General features: G+C 36.0%; 1 protein-coding gene across 5 annotated transcripts in view; it reads right to left on the minus strand.

The window, feature by feature from the left end:
* Positions 1-13955, minus strand: part of LOC105670446 (semaphorin-1A-like) — a 213091-nt gene that overhangs the window by 152984 nt on the left and 46152 nt on the right. The window lies entirely within an intron of this gene.

The following is a 13955-nucleotide window of genomic DNA, read 5'->3' on the forward strand; positions in this document are numbered from 1 at the left end:
TATACAAAAATAGTTACCGATTGTGAAATGCAGATATTTGCAAAAACATATTTTCTGTAGTTCCGCGCTACGTCGCTTTGCGCGAGCTAATTCCGCACTCGACAATGCCTAAGAATTGCAAAGTTTTTTAAAACTTGGAATAAAAAGTTTAAAAAATGCATAAAATCATCCATAAGAAATACAGGAAGAACTGAGAGAAACAAATATATAACGGGATTACCGCAGCGAATTACATTTCTATTTATATGAATCTGAAGTTTGCGCAGAATCTCAGCTAATCTCGCATTTTTTGTAAAAAAATCTCTGTTAAACGTAACGCCGTTCATTTATTTTGATCGGCGCCATTCAAGTGCCAGAATAAAAAAAGGACTAACCTAACAAAAACAATGCGATTTTGCAATATCGATTAAATTTCCTCGACATTATTCATCTCTCGCTTCCTGCAACAATTTAATTACAAGATGTTGATTACAACGACAAAGAAAAATTCACCGACATTATAATACTGCCAATTATTTTGGTATACAAAGAAAATAAACGGCATCAAGCAAACAAGTGTATTGTATTCGCTATTTTAACATTCTCTCTCGTAACATTCTTTTAAAAATTTTGTCATAAAGTATTGTGCAGATAGGGAGGGTGTGCGGCTTTATTTAAACAACGTCTATGGCAAAATATATATAATATGTAATAAATATTGCGAAATAAAAAATTCACTTATTCACTTCGGCCCTAAAACAGAGTCTAATAAAAATTATCAGAAACATGTCTTTTCATGGTGTAATTTAAAAATGTTTGTCACTTAAACTTCAGACATTTACGTGCACTTTTTACATATTTACTCAAATCATTGTATTAATCGCTGTCGCTAGTATTCTAAAATCGCGTCTGCGATGAGCACTCTACAACTCGACGGGAATTGTGAAAATCATAAATTACACTGAAAAGCGTTCTGTCCTAGAAAGCCTAATATCCACTTATCACCGCTTACCATTATGCTCGTTGTCGTATCCGGCAGTGATGGCCAGCGCAACGCATCGTTTTGGAGAGTGCGAACAAGTGCACGTCGAATGCTCTCATTCATGAATCACTTCGCGAAAATATACGTTTTTCTTTCGTTAAACCGAGCGTATATTCTGTCAAACTATTAAAAATTCTACTGCGCGTTTAGCATATGTACACAGCTACCTGTATATTTTTCAGTCTCTCTCATCAGTGTTCAAATTTTCAGCCGCCACTATCTATCGTTCGTAGCCACCTATCCCTTTGTCACCGACTCTTTTATCAAATTTAAAGCCGTTCGTGTTACCATTTATTTATGGGCTTACGGACGCCGATAAACATGGAAATTAATGATCGAATGATGACAAGTTTTTGATATCGATAAAATTCCTGCATAATCATTTATGCACATCGCTCGATTCATTTCGCGATGAATGAAAAAGATAATAATCACATCGCGATTTTGTTGTATTGTTAACATGTTGAAGTTGCATACGTTGTATTTATGTCTACAATTTCGGAACCCATTAATCAAACGTACTTATTCTGTGTATCGGACTGTTACTGTTATTCGTATCTTGATTCAAATGAGTTTTATTTTTTACACGTCACATTATAAAACTTTGTAATGATATTCAAAAATTATCGTGATATACGGCGGGGAATAGAATATTTTATTGTAAATAATTTGTTTATCGCATGTATTATGCACGTTTTATCCGCGTTTCGTTATCAGTTTAATATATTTCGTGAAATAATAAAGGCGGAGATTTCATGCACGGGAGAATTAAATAATACGAATATAATATATACATATCCTCGTAACGTGCATTCGCAGCATCAGCGTGCAGCAGCGAGTCATAACTCATGAAACGACTATCGGTCGGTTTCCAGGGAACCGTAGATCACCGGCATCGAGTTAAAATTCAACGACGCGGAGGGACGCGAAATTTTCGCGCGCGACAATTTTGCGCCGGCGAAAAATGAACGAAACGGATTCGTCGTCCATCGCCCGCTTCGACAGCCCTGACCTAGACAACATGTATGATCCGCACAGGGAAATAAATCAGTTCTTTCCCCGTTCATACCCCCCTCCCTCCCCCCCTCCCCGCCATGCCGTGCGTGACGAGCGATATTCTTTTCAGGAACGAATCTAATATCGCACGAAGCGTTTATACAATCTGGAAAATTTGTACGCACGGTATCGCTTGTTATCGACATGCATTTTGAAAGAGTCCTTCTATGTAAAGCTTCATGGAAATACGCATGTGCTTGATGTGTGTGTAGCGCATAATACGTGTGTGTGTGTGTGTGTCGCGTGCGCGCGCGCATACGTGTGCCGCCGGGCTGCACCGCGTTTGTCTCGTTTATCTCTTTTATTTCATATTGGTATATCTCGGGAAAGCGATGTGTCCCGCGGCTATATCGTTGTTCGCAAGTACCGCGCGTCGCGCGCGTGCAACATCTGCAATTTTCTACACGACGACGTACACACCTGCACATTTTCCTCCGCGGCAACGCTCCACGCGCGCTTAACCACGTTATACTCAGCTTCGTCTCTTTTCGATATCGGATGTTTATGTGACAGCGAAACGAATTAAACGTTCAACCGTCGCTGTGCTCCGGTGCAGTATTCATTCCCTCTCTCTCTCTCTCTTTTTTTTTTTTTTTTTTTATCAATATCAAATACTGGTCAGTGTTTAGTAAATTGAAGAAATAAGGAAGTCCGATTGTGTCTCTACGTTGAAACGGTATTTGCGTCCTGCTAGGAAACACGAGAGAAATATATCGAATATCTAAGATCGAACGAGATATCTTAGGCATTTTTTATTTACGCATTCTTGGGTCAATGTTTCCTCAGCAAAATTGTTGGAAATTTGTAAAATTGAAAATATTAAATATTTTTGCAAACCTCGAATTATCTATTTTCGCTTCCAAAGCACTTTTTGCCATCAAAAAGCCATTGATTTTTAGTCATTCATAATGCACGTACAATGAGCGAATGTCATTTTTAAATATAAAGTTTAATCCAAATTGACCGACGAATCTATAAACAGAAAGCTGGTTTATTTTAAACCCGGAAAATTCTGCGTAATTATCATTTATCTCTTCATTTGTAAAATCTGCCACAAACGGGAGATTGCGCGTGGGAGGGAAGAGAACAAAACAGAGTAATTACTGACGTTGCCTCCATCTCGCTTCGCGACACGCGGGATTAACACAGCAGATATACCATATACACAAATATTCCAAGCATTCACAACTATCTACGCCGGAACGCTCATTCCGAATGAAATGTCCGTGCGATATCGGTCGCGTTTGCGGATTTATTGCCGCTTAAATACTTCGATAGTCAGCCTTTGTTTTACACGCTGAAAATTTGCTATTGATCGCGCGACACCGAGTACAAGTGTAACAAATTAACGAGTCGACGCGAGCGCGACGTATATATATCGCGCTGTTACGATATCTTATTCATCCGGCTTATTTCGAATGGATATCCGCAGGTCGATCCTCGCGTCAGCACGCATCTTCGCTCGTGCTCATACGAACGGCAACAACCGCGACAATCCGAACGTTATGTATATCCGCGTGCTTTGCTTACGACGGCTTCGTGAACGAACGATAGATTCCGCGCACCTGCAGCCGCGTACCTGTACAGATATCCGAACTTGTCTGACTTCGATAAATGTGTGCATAGCTAACGGCAATCGGGGCGTGCAACAGCTAGAACATTTCACATTTCTATTACAACTTTTCGTCGTTGTTTCATATTTTCGTTACGTAAACAATAAATATTACCTTTCAAACTTAGCACGAATAAAATCAATATTTAAAGTCTTATATTGTAATAATAGTAATAATTAAGTGCCAATTATGTTACTGTATTTTAGGATTGAATTTAAGATTGGAAATACCTCAATTTTATCTCGCTATTAATCCCTCCGTTAAAATAGAATCTGCACGGCGTGCTATCGGTGGCATTTCTTCCGGAAAAATGGCGAGAATGCATTCGTAAAAAGTGTGGAAGAGCGTTATTTAATGCGAAATAAAACTGTCGAATCGTTAATATCACTTTCACTTATGACGCATGCATGAAAGTATGCTTCCTTCTATGTACATATGTATATACGCAGGTACTTTCTCCGTGGAATTTATATTCTCGATGTATACCCCCCTTCGTCTTATATCACTATGCGAGCAATTTCCTAGCGCTATCGACCGCCGAACTGCGAATGTCAGACGTGGTACTAAATATATCCTGTTATTAATTACGGTCTTCACAGGATCCGTAACCAAGCGACCTGGTTTACCATGTTACAGAATCGCCTGCAACAGCAAATGCAATACAGCACGGTGCTAAATACAATGCTAAACAATTTAGTGAACAATTAATCCATTAATAAAAATTGTATAATTCTACTAAAATATAACAATCGAGTTAAAAAACGTTTAATAATTAAATTAATTTAATTACGTCTTCTGATATAAAATACACCTTTACGAAATAAGAAATTTTCACTCATCGATTCGTGCACGAAACGCTCGCCATTTTTTCATACACACATAGATTCTTTGCCGATTTGGAATAATTTTTTTTCTAACAAAAGTATACATTAACATTTCAAAAATTATAAACGATTAAAAATCTGTGAGTTTTGCAAATAAATACAATTAAATATAATTTGATAAAATCTTGCACTTCCAAACAAACTTCTGGCAGAAATTTAACTCCAAATTTAATAAAATAAAATATTAAAATTATAAAAATGAGAATATTTAATCAAATTTTAACTTGAATAAAATTCAATATAAAACTAATCAAAAAATTAAAAGATAAAATTTGCGCCAATTTCGAGAAATTATATTAATTACAAAAATTAAATAGAATATATATACATACATATAGAGAAACTGTAAAATAGATCTTTGAATTTTGCAGATATATTTTCTGACCAACTTAAATTTAAATTTCTTCTAAAAAATATTTAATTAATTGCTATCATTTCTCACAATTTCTAATTTTCAATATTTATTATAATTTTCATTATATAAATATGTTGTTAATACCTTGCTAATATCCTCCAATTAAAACTCCATAAAATAAAGTTTAATTAAAAAATTAAACAAAAAATGATGATATTTTGTTGTTCAATCTCTAAAATGTATCCAAAAAACTTTTTTAATTATTCCAATCTTTTACAATTCATTAATTGAAATCTATCGATACCCTGATACTTTTTCTATAGAAAACTTTGAATCCAAAATAATCACGTATTTCGCATCATGAACAGGTTTGTCTGAATCATTGAAGAATACTTTTCAATAACGCGGAAACATCGAATTCAATTATCCGAAGATATGATTCAGACTTCCCACTTCAGTTTCTTTTCCGATACGTTAATCTGTCGGACATTACATAGGCGTTCCATACAGCGTGTGCGAATTGACGCGAACCTGGCCCTGCGCGATGCGGTACGGTGCGGTGCGGTGCGGTGCGACGCCGCGCACCGATCGGTTGGATGAACGTTGGTCGCGAGAACGAAAGGGGCGTCGTCCTCGCGAGACGATCAATCACCTCGAAAGCATTCTTCTCTTCCTTCTTTTACTACACACCTCTCGCTCCGCTGAAATCGCTCGTCAGCCGCAGGACTATTGGGTGAACGAACGAGAATCCACTCGACCAACCTCATGGCGGTAGCGTAGCGACGGTTATCCGCTACGGGAAAATACTCTAAACCGTACAGCTATTGACCGCTATAGTTTACTCGTTGTACGATTGAATTCGCGAGTTCTAATTAGGGTGAGAGATATTTACTTTTAATACGTTCTCCCTTAAATTTCTATCCTTCCCAAGCTCTAGATTTTCTCGCAATTTTCCTAAATTTTCCTATTTCAGAAATAACCAATTACTCTTTTATTTTGCGAATAATAGTTTCTAATATTATCTTTTTTAATCAGCTTTTATCATTCATAATTAGCACCGCGCAGTTTATTAGCTATTCTTGAATCGTGTATTTATAAAATAATTAAAATAGATCGATAATTTTATTAAAATTTGATATATATATATCGATTTATATTTATAATTCATAAAATATTTTAAAACTTGCTAAATTATAAGTTTAAATTAAATAAAATTTATCAAAAACAGAAATGATAAATCTACATCGTTTCCGAAAAAAGTTTTATAACACAAATATTTATTACCTACAAAATTATTAATAAAAAACAACGTTTATTGTGTACTACATTTAATGAAATTTAAATTATTTTATAATGGCAAAACGGCAAAATTCTTTAAATAAGCTGTATGATCATAAATCAATAAGCTGTATAATTTTTTCATTACCTTCGCAATCTTGTTGAGATGATATGCTAGAATGCTTTCGAGATTTCTTCCCTGTTCGATTATGCGGAAGCAAATAATACAAGTATTTTGTCCTTATTAACGATTAAGTGTGATAATTCACATTAATTGTTTCGCGTGCATCAATCAACATAGCCCCCGTCAAAGTGTCTCATTTCAAATCAAATCAAATTATCACGCTTTGCTTCGGAATTCAAAGATTCTTCGACAAATACGCTGACCAACTTTACAGATATTTAATAGAACGCTATTATTAGTTGTATCTTGCTTATCTTCAAGTTTCCATCGTCGTGCTTAAGTCTCTAAATTGAGTTCATATTAAAGTTAGGTCCATTCGAAATGAAGTCAAAGGCAAGGTTTTCTTAGCTGTTTGTACTTTCAAAGCACACTCCGTCAAAACAGTTTAATTCCTGATGCTAATTAATTAAATTAAACTTCAAATTAAGCGCCGAGTCAAGTTTTCTCAAAGGAAACGATCTGTGGCTAAAGGAATAAAATAAATTTAGAATATCCTGTGCATGCTCGCGATCGATATATATTGTGCGTTTGTTGCGTTACTCATTTTTATCATAATTATTTATGAGAAAACTCGGCGTTGCGCTTAATTTAAACTTTAATAAGCATTACAAATTAAACTGTTGTTTAACAAAGTTTTTCTTCAAGACATAAAAGACTACAATCTTTTTCTAATATTATAATATTTTCACAATCTTTAAACGACAGATTATTTTAAAACTATTTTTTTGCAGCTTTATTTTAAATTATCATAAAAACTTTTCATCTTTATTTTTATTGTATCATGCTATTAAAATATACATGAAATAGCACCAGCTATTAAATTTAAAAGATTAATGTATTATTTTTAGGTACTTTTACAGATACTGAAAGCTCATGAAATATTAAAAACAAAATAGAATTGGCTATATGTGACATGCTTTCTTCTTGTCTGGAAATTTATAGACTATACATTTTTAATTGCAATGTTAGTTTATGTGAGATTTTTCTTTACAATTTTTGTTAAATATTATTTATAAGCACTTATCTAGTTTTAAATTAGAGTGCCAACTTTTGAATGACAGTGTAAAATGTATAAAAAAATTATGAAGAAAACAAACTTGAAAGTTAATTTTAATTATACTTTTATCTTTCTATTTTTTTTATCATTCTACATTATCACATGGTTATCAGGCAAATGTGAAAACACAACTCAATAGAAGAACAAATAATACAGAGAAAAATATATAAAAGTTTCAATGTATGGTAAATCCTAATTTATATAACATACGTCAAAAAGCTTTTATTTTAAAAAGCTTCTCCTTGCATATGTATATTAATTAAATTTTACGCAAACATCATCTTAAATATTATAATCTACATTCCGACAATTACGTTATTGCATTACGAAAAGTGTTGTTTTTCGTGTATGGAAATAATAGCAGATTGTATTGTAAAATAGTGTGTTAACAAATGTAGAGAGAAAAAAAATAGAAATATCAAGATTAGAAATGTACACAATAATAACAACGAAGAAATGAAAAATATTCAGCCTCATGTAACTTCATAAACACTTATTCAATTTAATTTTTAGCAGTAAGAAGTTTTGCTGAAAACTTGCGCTTTTATTTGTTCCATTTAAAAGCAAAATAAATAATTTCTCGCAAATAATAATTCTAAATAACATATTATACACCGAAATATTTGCTTCATAATTAGATATAAACATTAAATAAAAAAAACCTACGATATTTACTTAAAAATAAAAAAAATAACATCTTGTTATTTACTTAGATTTTTGGAGTTTATATAATTCGGTCGAAGCTTTTTATTTTCGGTTGCTTATAACAAATACAATTAGCGTTTTGGTATTTTCGCTCAGAAAAAAAATGGACTCTGAATTAGTCGAACAATACGTCTGCAAAGTTTGCCGATTTATTTAAAAATTTATTGCGTATAAAATAATTGCACAGTAACCGTTGGAACACATTATCTGCCATCCACAGTATTCGCGCGATATAGTATTCAATCGCAGCGAGGAGAGAAAGCTCTCTAATATTCTCATCTCTTATATTTATCTCAACCGGCTATTATTGTTCGTCGTCCGAGCGCGATGCAAAATTTGTACACAGAGCTTTCAAGGCAAAGAGAAATATTTTCTTTGAGACGGTCAGCGAACGTGCCACTGCGCAGATATTTGTCGAATACATATACGGCGGGTTCGCATGCATATCAAAACGCGAGAATAGAATAGCTCGCGTTTGATCTCGCGGAGAGTTCTCGTTTACTTCCGGCGTGTGTAAGGGTATTTACGCGAATGTAAATCTTCTACGGATATGTCTTCAGCGTACGCTACTAAATGGGAAACTACCTCTAATGCAGAATTAAGTTACCCGCTAGTTACAGACGCAGTTCCCCGTATCGCTTCCGGACCTAAATCAACTTCATAATTACATATGATGTAATCTGGAGCCACAAACCTACGTGGTTTTCGATTTCATCAAAGTTTAAAGCTGTCAAAATCAAAATGTACACGGAAATCCAGCCCTTTGTTATCACTCGCGAATACGGAATATCTCAAAATGAATATTTCTTCAATCGTAGTTTGATTGATTAATAGAGATAATTTTCCCTCAGCAAAAATATCTGGGAGAGACAGAGAGGTTATCGCGTCTCTTCAATTTTCGCTGTTTATCTTTGTAACTTAAAGTAAACTTAAAAGTCTGTTACATTTGAAGTTAACTGAAAAATATGACTTTATCATATATTTTCTTTTCTGAAGCTCAGCCCACCAAAAGCCGCTTATTTTCATTCATCAATTATTCGGAAACTGTAAGTACGTTGATATTTTCATGGAGGAAAACGGCGATTTCTCAAATCAGCCGTAAGTTCTGGAAAGGATATGCAGCTGTCTTAAGATATTCTGCAGAATAAACTAATGAACGTATTAAAGAAATTCTATTACTATCTGCTTTCTTTAACAATAATAAAAATGAATAATGCAATAAAATAGTACAGTAATATATTTCGGGATCTTTGTTGATAAGAATAATTTACCTATGAAATTATTTGCAATCGGCAATATCATCGATAAACAACCAGGAAACATGTTCGAGATTCTCTCTTCACATGTTTTATACAAATTTTATGTCTTACTATCGCATTATCATCATATTATTATGCATCTGAACTTTGGCAAACACCACGAAGAAATCTCGGAGGGCTTAAGATGCACAGCTATTTCATAATTATTAATATTCACTGTAATATTCAAAGAACGGTCAAAAGTTGACACAAATGCAGCAGTCAAAGATTAACGCAACTCAATTTAATAAAAATTCCCGAAATTACATTCACCGAACGAATTTGGCACGGTACAAAAAAATCCGGCGACGGCGAACGATAAAATTTACTTTTTTGCTGCTAATTCAATCAAACGATTTAGCTCAAATCAGCAGAAATAAATTCGACGGGGCCACTGTTCTCCAGAACGGAATTGCATTAGTTATTGGTGGAACGAATCGCCGACGGCATGCCCGATGAGAATGCGTTATATCAGGCTATCGTTTACGGTACATTTGCTCTCCTTAGCGAACTTCCACCGCTTCAAGTCGAGGCTCGAATATCCCACATTCTATATCCACACCGGAAGAATAATTCAAGCTTCGGCTTGATGTCGGATGCGATCAGCGCGGCGTGGACGCCAATTGCGCCTACCTCAATAACTCACGCCACGGTGGCTTTTCTTAGCGCGCAAGAACTTAGCGCACACTGTGCGCAGAGTGCGCACTTGAACGGCGATGTTGTCGTCGACGCGGTCGCGGAGCTTAACAAAGTTCTTCCGAGTGCTAACGAGCTTACTCCTGGCGAGAGCCGGTCGAGTGTAAGGCTTCTGACGTAGAGAATGATTAACCTACATATCCCGTTCCGAGATATTACTTACATTCCGATCGTACGTAGCTAGACACGCGTCTCGATAATTCAAAGACGGTGAGCGCGAGAAATGCAATATTGCAAACGTTATCGTGGCTTTATACACCAGACATAAATAATTTAGTATTTATTAGCTGAATATAGATACCTCTCACATCAACACGTGACGTCCAGATGCTAACATATAGAACAGTTATCTGATGATGCATACCGTTACTCAAGATTATAAGCGGATAAACAATCCCTAGATAAATAGCATGTAAGAGATAAGAGAAGGTTTATCTTATTTTCTTAAGACTTATGTGAGATTTTAAAAACAGTTTCCGATATAAACTTCTTTTATCGCTCTAAAACAGTCAAGACACGGTTTACATTTCAGTCACTATTTCAATAATACAAAAATCAAACACACTTGTCGTATCTCCACAAGAATGCACTCATTAAATACTTTCTTCGGGCATGAAATAAGAGAAAATTTAAATTACCTTAAAAAGAGTGATATATATTTTATATAAAAGCAAAGCGAACACTCGCAATCGTCCGATAATTGGTTATTGAGAATTCAAGATTGGCCCGATGTAATTTGCGCGGTTCTAAAAATTCCTTAGGATATTCTCCGGAATTTGTGACGCCTAGTGTACACTGCGGGAGATCGTTCAATTTCATCTCGAGCAAACCGACCGGCCGGCCGGCCAACTGTATGTACGTATGTATGTAGCCTGCCCCGTCCCTCGCCCCTACCGTAATTGAATACTCAATAGGATTTACCAAAGCGGGCCGCGGCGCCATGCCGTGGCGTAGCGCGGGCGCGTCGATCGACAGGACACACGCCAATATTTGATCCGCGTCAAAAGCTCCGAGGCGGATCCACCACCAACGGCGGGATTTCCAACGGTCGTTAACCCCCGCGCGCCGGCCGCTGTCTCGCCGCCGCAGCGTGTGATCCTCTCTCTGTCTTCCGGTCGGGTAAACTTCCGAAAAGCCGTCATCCCCGATTTGCCGGAAATTATCGATTGTATCTTTGTTTACGACGAAGAGCGACGCGTACGATCTACAACCGAAAACAACGACCTGTCTGATTTTTCAACAGGTTCCATGTTCGATCTCAAAGTGACAGTCAAAAGTCTCGTTCTGTTATCGTTTTATGCGATAAAACAACGTGAACGTATGTCGTAACATATTGCACGCGCAATAAACATAAATCTTTTTCGCTTTGAGGCATGATCGGAGTGAAAAAGCGTGAAATCGTCGATAAACAATCAAATCTAAATGCATAGTCATAAATCACTTCTTTTTTGAAAATTATTTTTATCAATTTTTTATAACAAAAAAAGTGATAAAATTTACTCCACTTATTGTTAATTGTAAAATGTTCTGTGATAGATGCATTTGCAGCACGTAGTGGATATTTCTTCTTGAAAATTAAAATAATTTTTTGTGATAAAAAAAAGTTGATACGAAAAGTATTTAAGCCATAATTATATCAAATATTATAACGTGCATCAAAAATGCAAATAAAATTAGTTGTAAAATAAAATAAATGTAATAAATGTGTAATTAGTTGTAAAATAGAATTTTATTTTATTTTACAACTAATTACAGCTGAATATTATCAAAAAATATTAAAGGTTTAAAAATAAACAAAAAATATTAACAGTAATAAAAAGAGAATTAAACACGTAAAGCTATTTTTTTCAAAAAGAAGTCTGCACCTTGATCAGATAAAAATACATTCTCAGAGGCGATATTTCGCGTCACACCTGCGTCCGATACGTATCGAAACCTGCATTTAAGCGCCTCTTGCTCGTCCTTTAGCCTCTCGAACACCGCGTGTGTCTATGTTTAGCCTCATCGGTCTATCCGTTTTGGGGTATGTTCGCGCCACGAGACAACCAAATCCACAGGTGCGGTCGAAAGGGTGCTTACATCGCGCGGAAGTGCCTTTGAATAGGTAGTGCAGCCGTTGACAACGCGTGAATACGCCGTCAAAGTCACGTATGAAAGTCGCCGACTATCCGGCGCAGAATGCGACCTCACGAAGGGACATAGAATAGCCCGGGTCGTCGCGATCCAGAGGACACGACAACCATTTCCCGTCGCCGTTACCGTTTCTCACGATTTTTCCACCTTCTGCGGCGTACGAATGAAAATTAAGTCACGGGTTAACCAGCAAGTTGGAGATTGCTCGTGATAAACGGTCGACGAATGGCTAGCATTCTCTTATCTACATTATCCTTCTCCGAGTCTAACTAATTTTTTTCGAGTAGTCACGAGAGAAAGAGAGACTCGAGGAAGACGCTCGTTTCGAATAAATTTAAACGAGGACTTTCCACGCGGATGCCACGAGTTTGGAGCCAGACTATTTCATATCTTGTAACTTTATGAAATATGGAATATAACTGAATTGAAAAGCTTATTTCCATACCGTCTCGAATCCATATTTTTAGAAAATGGAAATTATATATTACGAAGCTGCGAAAGATTCTTAATTCATACAAATTTGAAGGCGTATTCCCTGGTCAACTCAATTGGTTAATCTTTTCGCAACAAAAATTTAGTTCTTCCTTAATTGGTGACTTAGTTTTTCAGTTAAAACTTCGTTAAAACGTGAAATCTAACTTCAAAATAAGAAGAAAAATCTATCTCTGATTTCGTGCTGAGAAAAAAATGACTAAAACGGTGTTGACTGAACGGCGATCGAAGACCGCACTTGCAAATTTTTGCCTACAGCATGACGATGGAGTCATTATAACGCTTTATTTAACGGAATAGAAAATGATTATACCTGCCGTAAGCAATAGTGTGCGATAAATTGGCGGTTGGTTGGCGCGTGAAGTGTGACTATCGACACTCCGACTGATTAATTAGATTAATTTTAATTGAACGCCTATGTATATCCTGAAAGGCTAGCTGCCGTCAATTTAGTAACTCGATAAATCTATAAAATAGCGCGGTGGAAGTGTGGCTACATTTTATTAAATTCCGTCTCGCAAAAGGTCGCTGTGGCGTCGCGTCGCGCCAAATTTTAGTAATGGATCATTATTGAGCCCTGCAGGGAAGGTGCGAATATTGAAATATAGATAATTACTTTTGCCGAGGGCGGTGGGCGCACTATACGATTTCCGCTTTCTGCGTCAACATCGACTATGACTTTTACATTAGCTCATTATTCGGCAAAATAATCTGCATTACGATAAATACGCCCGATCTGTTAATTATCCAAGAGCAATCAGACAGCATTCGAATCTAGTATTGTTACTTTCTCATTTCGCGTATAATTTTTGTGAAGCCCCGGATATTTAATTAGACATCTTTCGCTCCGCGGATTTCCACTGAATGGCTTTGGTGTTAAAATCGAGAATGAAGCAGTAAATTAGCAGCTAAATAGCACTTAATTCTGCGATAGTTTCCAATTCAATTTGCTGTGCGGTGGAGGTGTTAGCTTAACGTAAGTTATCTTGTGGCAGATATTGAGACTAGCGATAATTAACTGTCGGAACGCGTTACCTAATTGTCATTGAAGATTTATATATTGTTGTACTACAAACTATGGAAGATCCAATCGCTTTAAGTATACGTCAAGTTATTACTTTTTTTACGAACCGTTAATCTTTGCACAGCTTCGCAACACATAATCTCCTTTTTTCCAAAAATG

Source organism: Linepithema humile, chromosome 1, assembly GCF_040581485.1.
Source record: "Linepithema humile isolate Giens D197 chromosome 1, Lhum_UNIL_v1.0, whole genome shotgun sequence".
Lineage (NCBI taxonomy): Eukaryota > Metazoa > Arthropoda > Insecta > Hymenoptera > Formicidae > Linepithema > Linepithema humile.